Here is a 21,352-nt window from a genome sequence, read left to right on the forward strand (position 1 = left end):
ATTCCAAGAAGACTAAACTTTAGCAGACACCGCTCCAAAGGGTGGTGAGCCACAACACTTTGGTACCTTGTGTCACATATCACTATATGTGTCAGTCTTGAAAGTGGTACAGGGCATTTTTCTCTCTTTGCTGCATAAAAAGGTAAAGGTAAAGGACCCTTGGACACGGTTGGTGCTGTGGGTTAAACCACAGAGCCTGGGGCTTGCCGATCAGAAGGTCAGTGGTTTGAATCCCTGCGACGGGGTGAGCTCCTGTTGTTCGGCCCTGCTCCTGCCAACCTAGCAGTTCGAAAGCACATCAAAGTGCAAGTAGATAAATAGGTACCACTCTGGCGGGAAGGTAAACAATGTTTCCGTGCGCTGCTCTGGTTTGCCAGAAGCGGCTTAGTCATGATCCGGAAGCTGTACGCCGGCTCACTCGACCAATAAAACAAGATGAGCGCCGCAACCCCAGAGTTGTCCACGACTGGAACTAATGGTCAGGGGTCCCTTTACCTTTAAAGGACCCCCAACAGTTAAGTCTGGTTGTGAACGACTCTGGGACTGCGGCGCTCATCTCACTTTACTGGCTGAGGGAGCTGATGTTTGTCCGCAGACAGTTTTTCTGGGTCATGTGCTTCTGGCGCAATGAAACAACACCAACATCGCATCGAACAATGGGAGCTGACCCCGTTGTGGAGATTCAAACCCCCACAGCACCACAGCACCACCTATATTACAAGTGTAAATCTTTTCCCATGTTCAGTTTGACAGACTACCTCTTAAAACTGCTGTTGATGAGACCTGTTTATAGTATGGTTTATTTATATTCTGCTTTTTAGCCCAAAAACTCCTGAAGCAATGAACAACATTAATATAAGTGGATACAAAAATGTACAATAAATGTACACTATACAGGAGCTCAAGTGAGCAACTGACATTATTTAGCATTGTACCTTGTGTATTTTATGTTTTGCTCTACAGATTTGGGACCTGCCTTGAATGCTGTGGGGAGACAAGGCAGGGAAATCTATATTTTATATAAAAAATATTATATATAATACAAAGGGAAATAAACTAAAGCAGAGCAAAATGTTGTAACTCCTCCACTACAATCATGGGAGACCATCCTGTCAACCACAAGAGCTCATAATTTCATATCTGGGTTGCTGCAGTGGCTAAGAGAACATACTCTAATAAAAGGGGAGGAGGAAGGGTGACGGAAATGATAGAGTTCTCTTTTGATTCAGTGTGCACTCATAGCCTTTCATGCTCTGTTTGTAGCTCTTCTGATCCACACACACAAAGGGAAGCTCTTGACTCAACAGGTGGGTGATCATATATCAGCTGTTCCCAGTTCAGCAGCAATGGGTTGCCCTCAAACAATTATTGACATAATGATAGCAATTAATTATATTGCAAACAATTAATGAAGCCAAAGGTTCCACTGACAAAAAACAAAAACAAAACATGCTTTCTGCTGGCATGAGATTGTGTGATGGAAATTATTGTAGGGCTGGGAATGTCCTTCATCTGAAATCCTGGAAAGTCACTACCATCCATTGCTGACAATACTGAGCTAGATGAACCAATTGTCTAACTCACCATAAGGTAGATTCCTATGTTCCTATGAATTAGGAACTTTTGCAGATGCCTGAAAAAACACTGCTAGGGTTAAAAGGTAAAGGACCCCAGACAGTTAAGTCCAGTTGCAGATGACTCTGGGGTTGTGGCGCTCATCTCGCTTTACAGGCTGAGGGAGCCGACGTCTGTCTGCAGACAGTGTTTCCAAGTCATGTGGCCAGCATGACTAAGCCACTTCTGGCGAAACCAGAACAGCGCACAGAAACGCTGTTTACCTTCCCACCGAAGTGGTACCTATTTATCTACTTGCACTTTTGGGTGTGATTTCAAACTGCTAGGTTGGCAGGAGCTGGGACCAAGCAACAAGAGCTCACCCCGTCACGGGGATTCGAACCACCAACCTTCTGATCAGCAAGCCCAAGAGGCTCAGTGGTTTAGACCACAGCGCCACCCACGTGTGTCACACAACCTCATTTTACCCCTCTCGTATTTGTCCTGAACAGAAATCTCTACATACTCATCCAATTTCTGTTTTTGGCTGAATTCCATGGCAACTTAAGCATTTCATAGAATCATAGAATTGCGGAGTTGCAAGGGACCTTGAGGGTTATCTCATCAAACTCTCTGTAATACAGGAATATCAACTAAAACATCTGTGGCAGATGTTAAAACCCCCCAGTGAAGGAGAGATTTGTTGTCTAGCAGAGACTAATAACCAAGAAATGGGTAGCAAGCAAAATGAGTTATTCTTGAACAAGAATGGTGTCTCATTCACCTCGTGGTGCAGAAAAGAGCCCCCATCTACATGTTACATTTAGACGTTTATAGTTTTACACAAACAGCTCAACACATACATTGAGAGGTTGCTTTGCCTCCCTGCCCAAAACCTCTGCAATTCAGAAATAGAAGACTAGTAAGATTGCATTAGTATTACTCAATCTAAGCTTCACTGAGGTTCAGGTGGGGTTTGCAGTGCAGTACAAAAGCTGCCCTCGATCCTCTTCACATCTTAAGATGTCAGATACAGTGGAAAATGTTCTCATTATTTTACTCTCACAGAATCAGAGTGATTTGTGGAAGCCATTCTGGTTTCCAAGGTCCACTGCTGAATTTAGGTGAGCTAAACTCATTAGGTAGAATAACACCATTCTGCTCCAACTCAAAGCAGGCACTTCCACAATGATCCTTAAGCATAAGGCTGTTTCATAGCTTCAATTTAAGCATGCATAGACTTCTCCTGGGAGATTTTGCCAGACTTATGAATCTCTTTGGGTGCCCTCTGATATTTCTCTGATGTTTTGCCTGAACAAAATCCCTAAATTCGCCTTGAAATATCCTTTTCGGCAAATTCAACTACACATGTAGTTGTGTTTCAGTTTGAAATAAAAATACTTATGGGTTGAAATTAAAGGAACTCCACTCATGTGATGCTCCCATTGGAAGAAAGGCAAGAGCGGAGATGATTTATGTCAACTGTTCCTTCCTCTTGTAGGCCCCTATGAAGATTATCTATGGGGTTTGAGGACCCTCTGCAAAAGTTTTTGGGGTGTGTGGGACAGGTGATTCTCAGCTCTTGGTCCTTCCACCTGTGGGACCCCTTGCAGAAGGGACATTCTGGATCCAGCTCACTGAACTGCATTGTTGATCTAGCTTTATGCTGCCTTGATGTCTTCAAGAAGAAAAGCAACACATGAATGTAATCAATCAACCAAATAAGCCCTTGAATTTGCCTGGAATTGTGCATTTCCCTAAGAGCCTGTTATAGGATAAGCATACAGTGGTACCTCGCAAGACGAAAGAGTTTTTCGTTTTTTGAGGTGCTTCGCGAGACGAATTTCCCTATGGGCTTGCTTCGCAAGATGGAAACGTCTTGCAAGTTTGTTTCCTTTTTCTTAAAACCGTTACAGTAATACAGGGTGCATTGTTTGAAGAGGTGCAGTTGCGACTTGACTTTGAGGAGCAACTCATAGCACGCGGTGTGGTAGCCTTTTTTGAGGTTTTTGAAGATTTTTTTGAAAAAATGGAAACCGTGCTTCGCAAGATGAAAAAACTCGCAAGACGAAAAAACTCGCAGAACAAATTAATTTCGTCTTGCGAGGCACCACTGTACAAAATGAGGAGCTTATGCTGGCAAGAGAACCTGAACTTTTCCATACCCCAAAAAAGCTAGTGTAGGGGGGACGAGGAGAAGGGCTTTCAAGGAGTGTAGGCAGGATCCATTTTAGAATATGTCAGACAAGCATATGCATAGTTTGCCCTGGGGTGTGGTCCAGAATAATGCTGAAGGCAAAGCTGTAGCTTATACATCTTTTATGATATCTTCAGGGGGGAAACGCACAGTTTTTATAAGCTTTTCATCAAGAAAATGTACAGAGCTACAAAAGGGGCTTTCTCTGAGGTGTAGCATGATCATAAATGTTTGACCTGCCACTTGAATGTTTATTTCTACAACTCAAAGGATATCTGAAAGGAAATCACATTATACTTGGCTAGATGTATATTCCAAGTAAGAAGTCCTACAGAGGCCAAGATGAAGCAGGACATGAAAGATGGGGCTGCCATAAGTAACAGGAGGCCTGAGACAAGTGTTTCCTCAACTTGGATCACCAGCTGTTTGGACTACATTTCCCATCATCCCTGACCACTGGTCCTGCTAGCTATATAATGAGAGTTGTAGTCCAAAAACAGCTGGAGACCCAAGTTGGAAAAACACTGCTCTGGGCATCCACAGGGTGCAAGAGGAGAGTTGATACACATCCCAGATGAACCATAATTATCGGATCCTGAGATACAAGGCAAAATGTATCACACCATTCTTCTCATTAAAATAGTTATAAGCTAGTCTGCTTACCCACCCACCTCATAAAAAGTAAGTAGACGTATATGTCCTTCTGTAATTGCAACTTATTTAATCTGCTGGCATCATTAAATTGTCTATGTCCCCCACTCCACATCATAGGGATTCCATGAGCCGAAGACTTGGGCAAACTGTGGCCCTCCAGAAGTTGTTGGACTCTAATTCCCATCAGCCCTAGCCTGCATGGCCAATGGCCAGTGATAATGGAAGTTGTAGTCAAGCAACATGCGGAGGGCCAATGGTTCTGGAGCCTGGCACTAGCAGAATCAGGAAAACCCAGGACATCATGATATAATGATGCAGATATCACTAGGGGAGGGAAGAAATTCATATGGGAACTGCTGTTTTCTATGACAGTCAACTGTTTGGCAAATGTCACCTGAATAAGGCATTGGCTTAAAGGTCAAACATGTAATGTGTCTTTGTGAAAAGGAGAATGTGTCATAGTCTTGTTGCTGAGCAACAATGTGCAGAGCTCAGTGGAGTGGAAGACCAGACTAGAAGAGTCTCCGGAGGTGTACTTGCCTAAAGACAGAGTCAGCATCCTATGTCAGGTCCATAGGGAGAATAGCAATCTTTGTTGTCAGGTGGTCCAGGAGTCAGGGAATCCGATGATCATGGGCTCAAGACAAGCAGGAAGTGGCAAGGAACTGCAAGCATTGTTTCCAACATCTGGCTGCTGCTGGAAGCTCTGCTTAAGAAGACTGAAGCCAGCTGGTTCTCATCAGCGCCTTTTCCTTTGTCCTTGAAGACTAATCAGCTGCAGTTGGAGTCATTCCACCCTCTCTGCCTTCTCCCCTTCAGGCTGCTGCTCAGCAGGCAAAGCTGACTCCTGGCCCATGACAGAATGTAAGATTTGCCTAGTGGATCAGACTAAGATCCAGCATTTTATCTCCCAACAGTAGCTAGTTAATCCCTCAGGGATGTCCGAACGGAAAATAACGGTGTGACAGTAATGCATCCATGTGCATTTTACAGAAAACACTCATAAGAAGAAAGCCTCTCCTCCTTCCGGAGGGGAGGGATTGTGAGTGGGAGCCGATTCCCGCATCACACAAGGGACATTCTGCCCCCTGCCCTGACATCATCACTGGTGCGCCACGCCTCCCAGTTGGGTACCCAATCGGGTGACACCGCGGGGGCATGGTCTAGCTGCTCAAATGCGGCCGCGCCAGCTCTCTCCGCCATTGTGCTGCTGATTTCCAATACCTTCTCACATGCTGTAATCAATAAAAGTTGTGGCCTTTTCAAGCCCATTAACCTAATATACTGTGTCCACGTGTTTTTATTATTCCCAAGCGGGGGACGGGTCCTCGAATCACAAGCACTAGATTCCTGTCCACTCCTTCCAGCTTATCAAAGGAAATGTAAAGTAAGTTGCAATTTAATAAAAAATGAAGTGCTGTTATAGCAGTAAAATTACAGAAAGCCCTGCGATTTAAATGGTTTGTTATTAATTTCCTTTTTACAGTAGCACACAATAGCCAAAGTAACCTCTCGCATGCTTAGGCTGGCTCCAACAGCAGTAGTGCCACTCCCAAACAGAGTTTGGATCTGGAGTACTTACACTAGTGTAAATTATGCAAGCTTCCCATACTTAGCATCGCTCCCTACATTACTACTCTATTTTCTGTTGGTAGCATTGAAGTATTGTTTTTTTTCTTTCTTTCTTTGTGCTTGCCTTTGCCCTCAGAAAGGGACACGCAAGGAATTTAAACAAGCACCTGGTGAATGGTTCAAAGCATAAAACAATGCTTTTAATTTTAAGAACAGGAGTAAGAAGAAGAAGTGACAAATCTGAACATGTTCCAGACTGCGATCTTTGCCCTGGGTTACTTGAAATGAAATTTTGTGCATTGTTTAAGCTGTAAACCCAACAGTTCGGTCTTGGTGTTCCTGTAAAGCTATATACCAGGAGAGCTATGATTCTCTCTTTATGGATCAAAGTCACATTTTAATATAACACAGTGCACTGGAACTGTACTCAGTTATAACATTCATTCCCTGGACTATCTGAATCACTTTTATCAACCTTTCTCCTTGTCGCTTAGGCTGAGCAAGCTCTAGTATTTCTTAAGTGACTTCAGCAATATCTCTTCCAGAAGCTTGTTGACTTACAACAGCTTAAAACAGAATTATCTCTGGAGGCCTGTAGGAATAAGAACTATGAACCCAACAGCAGTTTGGACTTTCATTTCTTATATAAAGTAAAGGCATCATATTTGGGATGTTTACAGTGACTGGGGTATAAGGAGATGCTGTAAGCAAAATGAATGGCCTTTTAGCTGAGTACTGTCAATTGAGTCAGAGCAATCTTCTCAAATCTCATGCAAAAAGACGGTAGACTGGCTGCTCAAGAGACTTTAATAAGTGATGCTGCAAGTGTAGTCTAGGGTTGCCATCTTTAATTTGGAAATTTTTAATGAAAGGTGAAACATTTCAGAATTTTGCGTTGGTTCCTAATGGCTGGGTACCTATCCCCTCAGCTTCCACAGTCTCCCATTCACCACCACCCCCGAACACTTTTGCAAACTTATCAAGATGTGCGGGGGACCAAAGAGGAGGGGAAAGAGCAGTCAAGGCTAAATATGGCATTTGCTATTCACATTTAAACACGAACCTCCCAAATTTTCACTTTCTGTAACAATATGCAGCCATCCTTTGAAATTTGCACTTCTCTGAATTTTGCAATGCACTTCTCTAGCCAAGTAATGTGTACAAAATGCATTGTAGTCAAGTACAAATATTAGTAACTGTAACGTACAAAAATCCTTTATGTTAGGGAGAATTACTTTGCAAAAATATGCATGTTAGAAAAAATTCACACTAAAATGCTGAGGAATTTTCATGATGACTTTTTTTTTTTCTTTTTAAAGCAAATTGATGTGGAAATACAGAGAACTGAATTTAAGACTGGAAAAATGAGAAACTAAGAGGAATCAAAACTGGCAGAATTGTCCATCCTTATCCATAGCATAAAGTTCTCTGGGCAGCTTAAAGTAAATAATGAAATACCATATGGATATGAAATAGAATTTCTACATTTTTCCTGAAACCATGAATTGTGGTAAGTGGATGGGGTTTTGGGGCAGGGGTGGGTGGGTCTATACCCACTAACCAAGGGGAAGAAAAATCCATAGTTCACGGAGTTCAGCCATATTTGTTCAGTGAAGGCTTTATAGCATGTTCATTGCCGGCATTGGTCACTCGAGAAATGTAGTTTAGATTCCATTTTATTATTAGGAATTAAAAATTATACATTCAAATGCTGTTTTTAACAATCAAGGTTTTGAGCATGTACATCTTTATTGCAGAAATCTAGAAATTAAGGGGGAAACATCTGCAAATTCAAATATTTTGAGAAAATACCCATCCTAAAGGGACAATTTGAAGCAAATGTGGAGTTCTGTCCTCAGATGAATTGCCTGAATAATTTAGAGAAGTCCCCACCCCCCAAAATCTTTCATAAGATTAGACAAATTAATTGGACAGGGTTCTGTATCCCTAAATAAAGGCCTTGAGAAGTAAACAACTGAATAAAAATGCAATTTCTACACACAAATGTCAGCCAACTAGACATTGCAGAAAATGTGTAGGAGTTGCCAGAGACAGCAGCTGTCTGATTCCTTCTTTTCACTCATAATGCCTAGCAGAACTTACCTCATGTTGTGACATCATGAAGTTCTCCCCACCACCACCACAGCCATCACCATCTGCAGCCAATGATGCAGAGTGTGGGTGAGGAAATGTAGACTAATGTGCATTTCACAACACATGGTAAATTCTTTCAGGCATTCTGAGAGAAGAAGGGTGAATTAAACACATGGTCACCATTTGGGGCACATGTTTATTACAATGCGTAATTTGACTGCAAGTTTTTGTTTTCTGGGAAATGCTGTATTTCCCTGGAAGACCGGATTTGCTTGCTCACTTTTTATAACTTCAAACTTTCCTAGTGGATTTCTATCAAAATGAATTCCAGCTTTTAGCTATTAAAGCTTGCAGACCTTCTGCTGCTGAGCTCCTGTGCCTAGGTCTTTTTGACCCAAGAGGAAGATAAACCTTTTAAATGGAGGTTTCCGTGCCATCAAACTCAGCCACTCAGCAATTTTATTGCCTCTTTTGTAGGTAGACTTGGGAAGCTGGTGCTTCTGTCAACATAAACAGCAGAGACTGCCTGGCTCCCTTTTTCATTTTGAGCTGGGATGAGGGAAGTATGCCGGTGTATCTTCAGCTGAGCTGGAATGTGAGACTTATGCTAGCATAGCTGTGCCAGGTATTGGCTGTTTGAGCTAGAGATCCATGGGATCTTAAAAAAATCCCAGTGGATCTTGGGCTTGGATTGCTTCCTGAGATAGAAAGAGGGCTTTGCCATCAGGTTCTGAGAGACTTGAGAGCCTCTGGCAGTCAGATGAGACAATACAGAACAATGCTGTATCATCCATGCTGTTTCAAGCCACTCATGAAAACCAACCATGTCTTTCTTTATGGTGAGTTATAAGGAAGAAACTACCAAAAATGCTCTTAAAAATACAGTGGCTGATCAAACAGAGAGAGAGAGAGAGAGAGAGAGATTGTGTGTGCAAAAGAGTCACAAAAGAGTATACAGTGACAAACAGAAGAGATCACAGCCAAGGCAGGCAAGTAGTGCTCCTTAAAAACTCCTCAGCTGTGGTGAAGAATAGCTAAAACAAACAGAGGATATATAGATAATGCAGCAACTTCAGGTAACTGAGCTATTATAAAACACAGTAACTTGTAGTTCACTCCAGGTAGTAATCAGCTTGGGGAAAGCTGCCATATAATCTCATGGGTAGGAGGTTATTTGTAGATTTCCCCAAGGAACTGAAAAGGGGGGGGGGGAGAAAGAAACTACTCTCAAGTTATTATAATGCTTTTGCCAATACATTATATTGCTTGGTTGCTGCTCTGCCTGAGGGAGACTTGCTTGACTATTCTCTAGGAAGTCTTTCTTAGGCCAGCAGCCGTAGTCTTCAATTATTTCCTTTTTTATTAGTTGTCTCCCCAGAGAAGGCAACCACAAAGCGTTGGGGAGTGAGATTGCACCAAAATAAGAAAAGAGGAGCTCATATATTGTATCAAATCATATCACATCATATTTACTACTGGCAGCTAAATTGGAACTGGCGAAGAAGAAGAAATAAACTTGAGACATATCTCTTCAGCAATCCACAGCTACAGGAAAATGTGAGGTTTCCTCACACTTGAAAAGAAAAACAACACCCCAACAAATCAAAGGAAATTTAAGAGGATCTGTACTAAGAAGGGTTCAGTTTACCCTGAGACTATTCATCTTCCTCATCCCCCCCCCCCCCGCCATTTTTGTCAGTCAACAATGTTGGAAACTGGAAAATGTAAAACTATTGATGCCATAGGCATCTTTGAGAATGTGTGAGTAAGAGAAAACAAGTAAAATGAGGAATTAAAAGATGGGTTTGATTTTGCAGCTAGAGAGTAAAGTTAAGTTGACAGGAAAATAGGAAACTGTCTTAAACAGGGTCAGACCATAAGTCCATGTACCTCAGTATTGTGTAGTCTGTCTAAGGTGAGGAAATTGTGACTTGGGACAACTGGGACGTACTGTTCTTTATAATATCTTAATACACCATCTTTGAATTTCCCTTGTTATGACATAATCTACATGCATTTTTAGGAAACTTGGTACAGTGCATAAAATAGTTTGTGCAGGGGGTAAGATTTATTGAGAAATAAAAGTAAATACTGTACAATAAACATAGATGTGTTATCAATACATTTAAGTTAAATGAACCAAAATGCAAAGCATGAATATGCCCATATACAGAAAAGTACAGTACATAGAATTACATACAGTGTCTGGATGCATGGAACAATTTTGAATGTAAATAAATAAATAATTGTTCTGGTTTGTCCAGAATCCTATACATTCTGCTAGTCAGGAAGTATGTCAGGAAGTTTCCTTAATGTCACAGAATCTGCTTCATTCATAAGGTCATAAATTAGGTAACACCCAGTACTATTTTTTTATTTATTTATTTTTTTAGAAAAAGGGGTGCCAGAACACACCATTAACTTCTCCCTTGTTCTCTTATAATGGCAATGGTGCTCACCTGAGAGGTGCCCAAACTGAGTTCTGGCGAGTTCTGGCTGAAAAAAGCCTTGATAACACCTAAACCACTTAAGTAGCCCCAAACCAATACAATCCCGACCATATATGGCTTAATGCACAATGAGCAAGCAGATATATTTATTTTATGCCCTATTCCAAATGGAGCTCATGGTGAGGATTGTGGCATTTTCCATCCTTACAACAACTCTATGAGGTAGGTTAAGATGACAGAGAGTAATGATATTAAATGCATTTTATACGTTCCTTAAGCCAAAAGCTACACCCAAACATTAGTGAAGCACACAACTCTAATTTCTCATCTGTGCATTAGTCTGGAAGTGGTGCATGCGGCTGGTTCATATCATAATTCACAAAGACAGAATTCCACAGATGCATCATTATCATCATCTGCTAATTTTGTTGATTGGCTAATCCTGGTCACGACTAGGTGGCTTGAAACACAAAACATGTATTGTAATACAGATCCATGTTCTAAATTCAGCGTTTTACAATAAAACACATATGTGACATGACATACTTGGGTGCACACATACTACACCTCTACGGAAGAAACTGCACTGGTTGCCAATCAACTTCTTGGTGATGTTCAAGGTCTTATTACTAACATAACAACTTAGGACCAGGCTACTGCATGTATAGTAGACCTGTCAACCACTTAAATCAACAGGAAATTTTGCTCATGGCACCTTGCCTTACAGAATATCACAGGGTGGTGACCTGAAAACAGGCATTTTCCACGAAGAAATAAAGAAAATATTAAGAATATCATATAGTAAAAGGCCAGAGGCATTCCTTTTAGGAATTTTAAATGACAATATTCCAAAAGACAAAACTAAATTTTTCTTATACGCAAGGTCTGCAGCAAGAATCCTGGTGGCTAAGTACTGGAAAGGGAATCAGTTACCCACTAGGGGAGAGTGGCTATGTAAGCTTTCAGAATACTTAGAATTAGCCAAATTGACAGACATAATAAGACAAAAACCAAAAAGTGAAGTAAAAAAAGAATGGGAGTGCCAAAATGAATACCTCAAAAGTCAAGGTTCGAGGACAGAAATCTGGCTGAGTCTGGAATAACCTTGTGAAGTGAAAGGACATGAAAGAGGGATTTATATCTACATGTTAGGATAGAGATGATAAAGAAAACAGGAAGACACAATGAGAGATAAAGGAGGTGCTGTGGGGTTGGTGGAAGTCAATGTCTTCTTCTTCTTGTTTTAGTGTTTATAATATTAACTTGTAAGATATGGATTTGTTTTTGGTTGTTGTTGTTGTTGCTTTCTTTAGTTTTTGAATGTTGATTTTTGTGTGTTGTGTATTGTTATTTTTAGATATCTTTTGTGTTGTTGTTGTTGTGCGGAAAATACTAATAAAATTTATTTTTTAAAAAGAAAAGAAAACAGGCATTTTCTGCTATTCCTCCATGTGGTCTGGAATGCCCTTCGACCTGTTGTATGTATCAGATGTTTCTGATGTCTTTTATGAATTTATATTTTTGCCCAGGTTTTTCCCAACCCCTTAGACTGCACTTTGTTTATAACTGAGTTTCTGTTTTTATCACACCATTTTAATGTTCACACCCTGATACTGTTTTCTTGTTTTTATGCCATAGTTTTGTCTACGACATGAGAGGTTTTAAAATACTGAGCAGTTTAGAAATGCTTTTCAATAAATAAATGCCCAACATCTATGGATTCGCCTTTGCAAGTTACATGTTTGTGAGAGTATTCTCATTCACTGCACTGGACGGGTTTGTAAGAAGTTTTTGAAGTGTACCACATGGAGATAACCCCATCCCTACCCTTGCATGCATATATATCTGAGTCATAAAACTGAGCCATTGTGACCACATTTTTAACCCCTTGGGCACATCAGATATTCACACAGCTAGCGAGAAGAATGACGGATAGCTGCTGCTGTTTGAGTTTCAGATCTCAGAGAATTCCCACTTCCCCAGCCATAAGCCACTCAGCTGTACGGTATAATGCAACACACATTCATAAAGCACCTTCCGCGGAGAGCATCTGAAGGTACACGTACAGGAGAATAAATCACAAAACTAAATAGGACTGCCTGAAACGCTCCAGAGAACAAGAATGTCTTCAAACAGGGATATCGAAGTGGCAGGGAATTCAACAGCCTCAGGCGAAAGGCGGGAAGGGGGGGAATGACAAGCCACTTCTAGTCTGTATTTAGAAGCTGTTATAAATCAGCACAAGAGGAATACGCAGGTTACAAGCAGAGGGAGACAACATTTAGTTCAAGGCCAGGGACGTGTAAATTATTATGAGATGGAGGTGTACGCATTTAAAAATCACTTCAGCATGATGGGAAACTCAGGCAGTGTTTGAAAAGGCTAGAGAAATATGATGACAGTGTTGCATGTCACCAAATAACCTTGCCACGCAATTCTGTCATTGTGGTTTGGTAGTGTTGTTATCTCCCCTCCCCCCGTTCCATTTCTGGTTTACTCCTGCAAAATACTGAGTAACCTCAAAACCATTTCAGTTCAATGTCTCATGCCCTGTAGAAAAGCATATAAGAATACTTTTGAAGTCATCGGTTTCCAGTTGAGGTCAGGGATTAACAATGTCCCTTTGACTGCAGGTTAGTTGGGATAAGGGTATTCTAGTAATCTGCTTTCAGTTTCCACGTAAAGGAATTTGAACTCCTTTTAAAGCTTCAGTCATAAAATTCTTGTCAGGTAGTATGTTGGATCCATTATTCAAAGTGCCTGTTTGATACCTGGATAAAATAAAAATAAAAAGGGCCTGCTGCTTCAGGTCAGTAGAGGTAATGGTAAAGGACCCCTGGACAGTTAAGTCCAGTCAAACGGTGTTTTCGTGCACTCTGGTTTCCATCACGGTGTCCTGTTGTGCCATAAGTGGTTTAGTCATGCTAGTCACATGACCTGGAAAGCTGTCTGTGGACAAACACTGGCCTGAAAGCAAGATGAGCGCCACAACCTCACAGACACCTTTGACTGGACTTAAGTGTCCAGGGGTCCTTTACCTTTACCTTCAGGCCAGTAGACCCATTTGGTCCAGTGTCCTGTTCTCACAGCTAGATTCCTATGGGAAACCTGCAAACAGGACTCGAGAACAAGAGTACTCTCCCCTCCTGTAGTTTCTAGCAACTGGTTTTCAAATGCACCCTGCCTCCAAAGGAGACAGCATAGCCACTAGGCCTAGTAGCCTTTATAGCCACATTCTCCTTGAATTTCTTTAATCCTCTTTTAAAGCCATCCATATTGATGGCCATCACTGCCTCCCATAGGAGGGAGTTTCATCATTTTACTATGTGCTGTGTGAAATAAATACTTTCTTTTATCTGTATTTAATCTTCCAGCATTTACCTTCACTGGATGTCCATGAGGGAGAAAAACTTTTCTCTGCCTACTTTCTTTGTGTCATGCGTCATTTTTTAAAATTCTGTCATGTCACCTCTTACTCACTTTTTCTCTAAACTCAAAACTAAAAGCCCCCAAATGCTGCAGCCTTTCCCCACAGAGGAGTTGCTCCAGCCCCTTGATCATTTTGCTTGCTTGCCTTTGTTTGGTGAGACCATGAGAACTACATTGGTACCTCAGGTTAAGAACATAATTCGTTCTGGAGGTCCGTTCTTAACCTGAAACTGTTCTTAACCTGAGGTACCACTTTAGCTAATGGGGCCTCCCGCTGCCACCGCACCACCACCGCACAATTTCTGTTCTTATCCTGAAGCAAAGTTCTTAACCTGAGGTACTATTTCTGGGTTAGTGGAGTCTGTAACATGAAGCATGTGTAAACCGAGGTACCACTGTATACAGTATTCTAGGCGAGAGGTGGTGAATTGAAGAAGGTTGATAGAATATATAATTTTGTATTTATGCGGGTATGTTTCTTTTTTGTTTCACACCCTCTCTCTCTCTCTCTATTATTTTCCTTTTTATTATTTTGCTCTTTTTAGATATTAGCTTTGTTTGGTTTTTATTGTATTATATGCCCCGTTCTGTGCCCCATAAGCACGGAATGCCTTTGCCCAGCAGTGATGTGGCCCATAGATTGTTGCAAAATAGTGGGCAAGGTTTTGCCCAGTATCCTCTCTGTGCAATGGGCTCATGGGAAAAAGCTGCCCCATGAGCCCTTGCAAAGGGGAGGGGAAAACCTATATAAGGCTGCTTCCCCTGGAGGTCAGGGCCATTTTGCTTTGAGAGCTTCCCACCCACCCATAGGCTAGAGCCTTCACTGAACATTGTGCTATGGGCCTTTCTTAATGAATGACCTTTTACTTCTTGTCCATCTTGTGGGAATGTTCAGGGATGCAGGAAAGGATATATTGCCTGATTATATCCTTATCCAGCTTGTGTTAACAAGTTCCACAATTTTAGCAGAGTAATATTCCCTTCTTTTAGACTTGCAGAGGATGTGTTTGCTCAGGCTCGCTAACGCCTCTATAATAACTGTTCCGGTATTTCCCCCTTATTCCCTCATAAAAGATAAGACACAACACAGTCTTCTACAAAAGCATAAAAAGAGTTTACTCACATTATGTTCACAATCGGATCCCAGAAGGCCGACTTAGCTTAGAAAAGTAACATACACTTGGAAACTATTCCATAAGAAGAAAGTCCTTTTGTCCTCTCTTGGTTGGAAGCCAAGAGGGCATCTTTGGCTAAGCAGATGTTGCTTCTTCAATGTATGTGGTGAAAGAGATAGAGATGGCTGCCCTGCCCTGTGCTTTTGTCGTTACCTGCACAGGTGAGGCCACACCCACCTCTAGTCACATGCAGAGGAAGTCTGTCCCAGCCCAGAAGGAAACAGGAAGTTTACCTGCTGGCTGGACAAACATTCCTCCCCATGTGCAAACATGTTCACTCTAGGAATGCTGTACTTGACTGCTCTTGTGTTTCACATCCCACATATCTCTCGCTTTTTACTTCATCCCTGTTTTGAATACAGAAGAAACTGTCTTGAAAGAAGACATCAGTTTTGTGAAGTTTTAGTGGACTGTTTCTGGGATGTCCTTCCCTTTGAGAAGAACTGCTGCCTGCTGGAGTCCCATTTCTAATATATTTGAGTCATTGTCAGAGCATATAGGCCAGAGAGATATCATCTTTCATATCAGCATCTGACATTTTACAGCTTTTGCTAGTTCACCCTGAAAGGCACTAGGAGACAACGGGGTTTGCTTTTTATTAATACAAGATGTCACCAGTGGAACAAGCTACCAGATATAGCACTGACTGAATGCCAAATCAACTACAGAAACCCCACACAAGAGAGGCAGCCTTCTCTCACACACACTTCCTGTGTTTATTACTGCCATTATTCACCATTTCATTCAGATAAGTTATCTAAACATTGCAGATGCAGTCCAATATGTATATCCTTGGAGACTTTTCTGAGAATTGCTCTTGAGGTGACCAATAGATTTATTACTGAACATGTGGTTTAAGAATGCTATTTCAGGTTTCAGTGGCAAGCGATAGGAAAAGAAACAGTGGAAGATACAGTGGAAGGGTCCACAGGATGGTTCAAAGATTTGTTCTGCATCGGTTGAAGATTAAATTTTAGCAATGCAGTGTATTTTCATACCATTTGTGGAGATTTATTATTCTTTTATGCCTCAGAATGACCATAGGTGGCAAAAGATTGCATTCTAAACCACACAGAGATCATCTTAGTGAAATGTGGGATTTAATGTCCCTATAAATAGTAAGTAAGTGTTGCTCAGGAATCATCACATGTGGAGTAGGACAAGACCTGCCAAGGAAAAGAATTTATTTATGTATGCTACAACAGTGGCAAGAGTCTTGATTGCACAAGGATGGAAGAATGAGGAAACCACGACAAAAGAACAGTGGCAAGAGAAATTGATGAACTATGCAGAACTGGAGAAATTGATATGCAAATGTCGAGACAAGGACAACTGTGACTTTAAAGAAGAATGGGAACCTTCTACAAATTATTTAAAAAGACAACAAAATGAATTGGACTCCTTGGCAGGTTTTGAATAAACATACACAAATTTGTTGAGAGTTAACATAGTAGATAGATAATATAAGCGTGTATACAATTTTATAATATGCAGAAGTTAACATTGGTTGAGAAATCAGAGAGAGGACCTGAGGGAAGTCGTAGGGGGGAAAGGAGGGAGGGTTTGTTGGGGAGGTGGGAGGGGAAAAAATGGGGGGAATAATGAAGATGATTTGTTTTGATAATTTGTTATGTTGAAACTGTTAATAAAATTTATATAAAAAAGGAATCATCACATGTGGTAGTGTATCAGTGTTACATAAATGGTACCCCTGACTTGAGGACCAAGGTCTTATCAGTATTGTCTCATGTGCAGGTAACTTCTTCATCAGTTCCAGATTCCTAATGGGAATCTGATGAGAGACAGAAGACACTCATAGCACAGGTTGCATATAAAAATGTGCAGGTTGCAGAACCCATCAAAGAATTTTGCCTAGCTTTCTGTTATTATTCAGCTTTGTGTATTTATTATTAACTTTGCTTCTCTCAAAAATATTTGGATGTGTCAACCTCCAAATGCGAAATACGAACCTCCAAATGCATCTCAACATTTTGGTGTAGGCTCAATGTGATGGCTACTTTAGGTTAAGCTCAATCATAGTATGCCCACAAAAGCAGATGTTAGTAGGAGGGACTCAGAGTCAGAAGTCTCTGCTGAGGGGGATTAAATTTACAGAACATAATCTATTACTGAAGGAAAATGGCCCTGTCACATAAAATACCATAAAGTTCCATGGTGACCCTGAAAAACGTAACAGGATTATTCCTAAGTGGCTGAAAGCTCTCTTAGCAAGTCAGTGCAATATTATTAGTCTCATCAGAGGTCATAAATGACAAGCCAGGTGAAAATTTAAAGGCCTTAATTGCATACAAAGTTGGTACATCCTGATAGGTAGTACTATGCTATAAATATGATTAGTATACTTAAATACACCTGTAACATTAATTTTAGGATTATGTGTCCCTTTTTTTATTTCTCGCTGTCCCTCTCTAATTACAAAAGGTAAACCAAACCTGATAGCATCTTATGTACTTGAGTGGAACACGGTCCATCCACGTGAGCAAAGCAGCGCTGAATGGATATAACAATACTTAAATTGATTTCTTTTATATTCTAGTAAGAATCAAGATTCGTGGTCCTTCAAAAAATTACACTGACCTCCTTTTTATATGAGTTTATCTTTACCTCTTCACTCTTCACTGGCACCTCATGGAAAATCAATTGTGGTGTACAACACTGTCTCAGAAATCCAATGATTTGGAATATATTGCTTTATTTATATTATTTATTTGTTTATTGGCAAGGTGATGTTCCAGCACCTCACCAGCGAGCTGCTCATAACTTTATTGGGCTTCCCCTACAATTGTGGCGATATGAACCCTACCATTGCACAAGGAACTACGAATGATATGACAGGCTCAATTCTGCACCCACTGAAATTCTAATGTGCACTGTGCGTGAGGCAGAATAACAGACTTATTTTACACGGGACGAATACTTTCAATGTATTGGATGACAGGTTTCAGCAGACCGCTAGTTCTGAGACTCGAAGTGCACAGCAAAGTCTCAGAGTGCATGCTATATGCCTAACACCTTTGCAAGTCCTTTAAGGAAATAAAACCTAGCTCTTCTTGCCTTAAGAAACCCCCTGGCCATTTGAGATGTGTGATTAAAAACCTTCTGGAAAGAACTGTCATAAGGTTTACCAGAAACAATAAACAAGCATGCTGTTATTAAGATAAAATCTGCTACATAAAAACAATCACTCAGACAGCTTTTGAGGCTTACTATTGCATTCTTGATGGATTGTTAAGCTAGCATAGCCCATCCACAAGTCATTGAAACTAAAATTAATTATTTTGCAATACGTGCATCAATACTTTTGATATTGAACTTTCTTCAATCATACGTGAAGAATAAGTTTGGAATGCCAGTGAAAATTCACACTATCCTTGGGGGTAACCAGACTGTAAGGTAGACCTATTCATTAAGACATCACATCTGCTGAAGTGGTGAATGCTGACTTGATGTCACCAGTTGTAAATGTATTGTTATGAGTTGGAGGGCAAGAGTGGGCTATATGCCGAGACCGTCCTATACCTTGGCTCTTTCTAACACATGGATCCAGCAAGTGTTGACATATTGGCCAGGCAAGCTTCCTGGTGAGGCAAGAGTGATGTGTCATTAAGGGGAACAAAGGGAAGGGGCTCTATGTGAGAAGGCAAAGGGGTGGGCACTTACGGATAGTTAGAAGAACAAAGCAAGAGGGTTTCAAGTGATGGGAGCTAGAAGAAAATCATCAAGCTGGAAGGGGAGAGATAGAAAGAGAGAGAAAACAATGTTTGATTTCTGTTTGAATCCAGTGCTGCGGCTATGGAGGAAGCAACTCTTGGGGTGTTAATGCTGTGAACCCCTTCATCATAAGCTCAGGTTGCATATATGTGTAAATAAACCATATATCATAAATACACCACAATCTTTGCCGTACCTCATTCAAAAGCAAACATTAACCCTCAGTTAGCCTGGAATCTTGGAGACTGGGATGGCTTGCAACAGTATAAAAGAAGATTAGAATAATTCATGGAGAATAGGCTATCATCGGTTTTGTGCAGACATAGGCAAACTCCAGCCCTCAGATATTTGGGACTACAATTCCCATCATCCCTAGCTAACAGGACCAGTGGTCAGGGATGATGGGAATTGTAGTCCCAAACATCTGGAGGGCTGGAGTTTGCCTATGCCTGGTTTTGTGTCATGATGGCTATATAATTACCACCAGGATCAGAAGCACCATGACTCTTAATATCAGTTTCTGAGGAGCAACAGCAGGAGAGGGCTATTCTCCTCCTGCCCTGCTTGTGTGCTTCCAATAAGCATTTGGCTGACCACTGTGAGAAACAGGATCCCAGACTAGATAGGTCTTTGGTCTGATCCAGTAGAGTTCTTCTTAGCATCTTAAAGCTACCTTGCAGAATTTGCAACCCAACATACTGAACACCCCTCACCACCAGGCATGACTTTCTTGCCTATCTGAAAATTGCAAAAAGAAGGGTTGCCAAACACTGATGCACCAGCTGGAGCCAGCAACACAGCCCCACTCCCTGCATGTCATGTGGAACCCCACATGAAGGCATTTGCACAAAAGCCAAAGTGAATTTTCTGGGTATTTCTCCAACAGAGACATTTGGGATGTTGGCAAAAGCAGTCTTGAAGTATCATGCCCATACATTGTGCGTGTGTAAATGGGGATAAAGGTAAAGGTAAAGGGACCCCTGACCATTAGGTCCAGTCGTGACCGACTCTGGGGTTGTGGCACTCATCTTGCTTTATTGGCCAAGGGAGCCGGCATACAGGTTCCGGGTCATGTGGCCAGCATGACTAAGCCACTTCTGGCGAACCAGAGCAGCGCACGGAAACGCTGTTTACCTTCCTGCCGGAGTGGTACCTATTTATCTACTTGCACTTTGATGTGCTTTCGAACTGCTAGGTTGGCAGGAGCAGGGTCCGAGCAATGGGAGCTCACCCCATCACGGGGATTCGAACCGCTGACCTTCTGATCGGCAAGTCCTAGGCTCTGTGGTTTAACCCACAGCACCACCCACATCCCTGTAAATGGGGATACATGTGTGCTTACATGCATGTATTAAACAAGCCTGCCCAATTTGTAACCCAAAGGTAACCCATGTATGACCCACTCAATAAATCTGTTCTTGTTGCATTTTTCAAGCCACAAAAATCGGTAGTGGGACAGTCCCAACCATTTGGTAGGCTTTAAAACATGGCTGTTGGGCTGTTTTCTGCTTAGTAGGTCTGTTGATAAAGAGTTCTAACTTATTTAAGCTTGTAGCTAACTGCAGCTAGGGAAATGAAGCACTCCTGTGTTTCTATTTATGCACGAAGGAGGAAATAAATCAGTTTTACAATATCTGGATAGAACAAAGCTAAGACAGAGAATTGATTAAGTCAGGTATTAACTTATGCCTGTGCATAGAAAGTAAAAGAGGGGGGAAATAATGTCACTTTGGCTATGCTCTTATTTATTTTATTTTTGCTGGAATGTTATCAAACTAGCAGAATTTTTAAAAAGGTCAAGATCGTGACTGGATGCTTCACTGCATCCCTTTCCACATGGACATGCCATTTTGCTGAAAATATCAGGCACATAGATCAAGGCTTCACCAAAGTGAGTTGCTTGAACTAATAGGAAAATCCCATCTTAAATGAGTTTGAGGGTTACTGCAGCATAGGTTAATTGTTTTGTTACCCATAAAAAGGCCAAAAAGCATGAAGTCTACTCAAACAATGCTACCAGCAGTGCTGAACTACCCAGTGGGAGTACTTTGAGAAAAAGAAATAGCAGAGAAAATCTAAATGACTATGCAAAGCTCCTCTGAATTTGAATTTTGTTTATATTCTAGGGTCTCATTAATTTTGTACATGTTGGGTGTTTTCCATGTTAGGGTCCAACCTCTGTCACTCGTATTCAGTTAAGAAAATCAGTGTATGTAAGTATACCGTATTTTTCGCTTTGTAAGACACACTTTTCCCCTCCTAAAAAGGGGAAATGTGTGTGCGTCTTATGGAGCGAATGCAGAAAGCACAGCTATCCCAGAAGACAGAACAGTGAAGGGCCAGATATAAATTCAATAAACACATAATGCAATAATGCAATTATTATTTTTAATTGTTAGACTTACTGTTGTTCATTTGATGCTGTGAACCAGTTTGGGAACATTTTTGTGGGAAATAAATGGATGATATATTTGGACAGATCCACTTAAAACTAA

General features: G+C 41.2%; 1 long non-coding RNA gene across 1 annotated transcript in view; it reads right to left on the reverse strand.

Moving 5' to 3' along the window:
* Positions 1–21,352, reverse strand: part of LOC308482206 — a 37,798-nt gene that overhangs the window by 8,401 nt on the left and 8,045 nt on the right. Inside the window, exon 2 of the long non-coding RNA XR_013989149.1 lies at positions 8,081–8,216. This is a non-coding gene — a long non-coding RNA (uncharacterized lncRNA). The remainder of the gene's footprint in view (positions 1–8,080; positions 8,217–21,352) is intronic.

This window comes from Podarcis pityusensis (assembly GCF_964106645.2).
Source record: "Podarcis pityusensis genome assembly, chromosome: 7".
Taxonomy (NCBI): Eukaryota; Metazoa; Chordata; class Lepidosauria; order Squamata; family Lacertidae; genus Podarcis; species Podarcis pityusensis.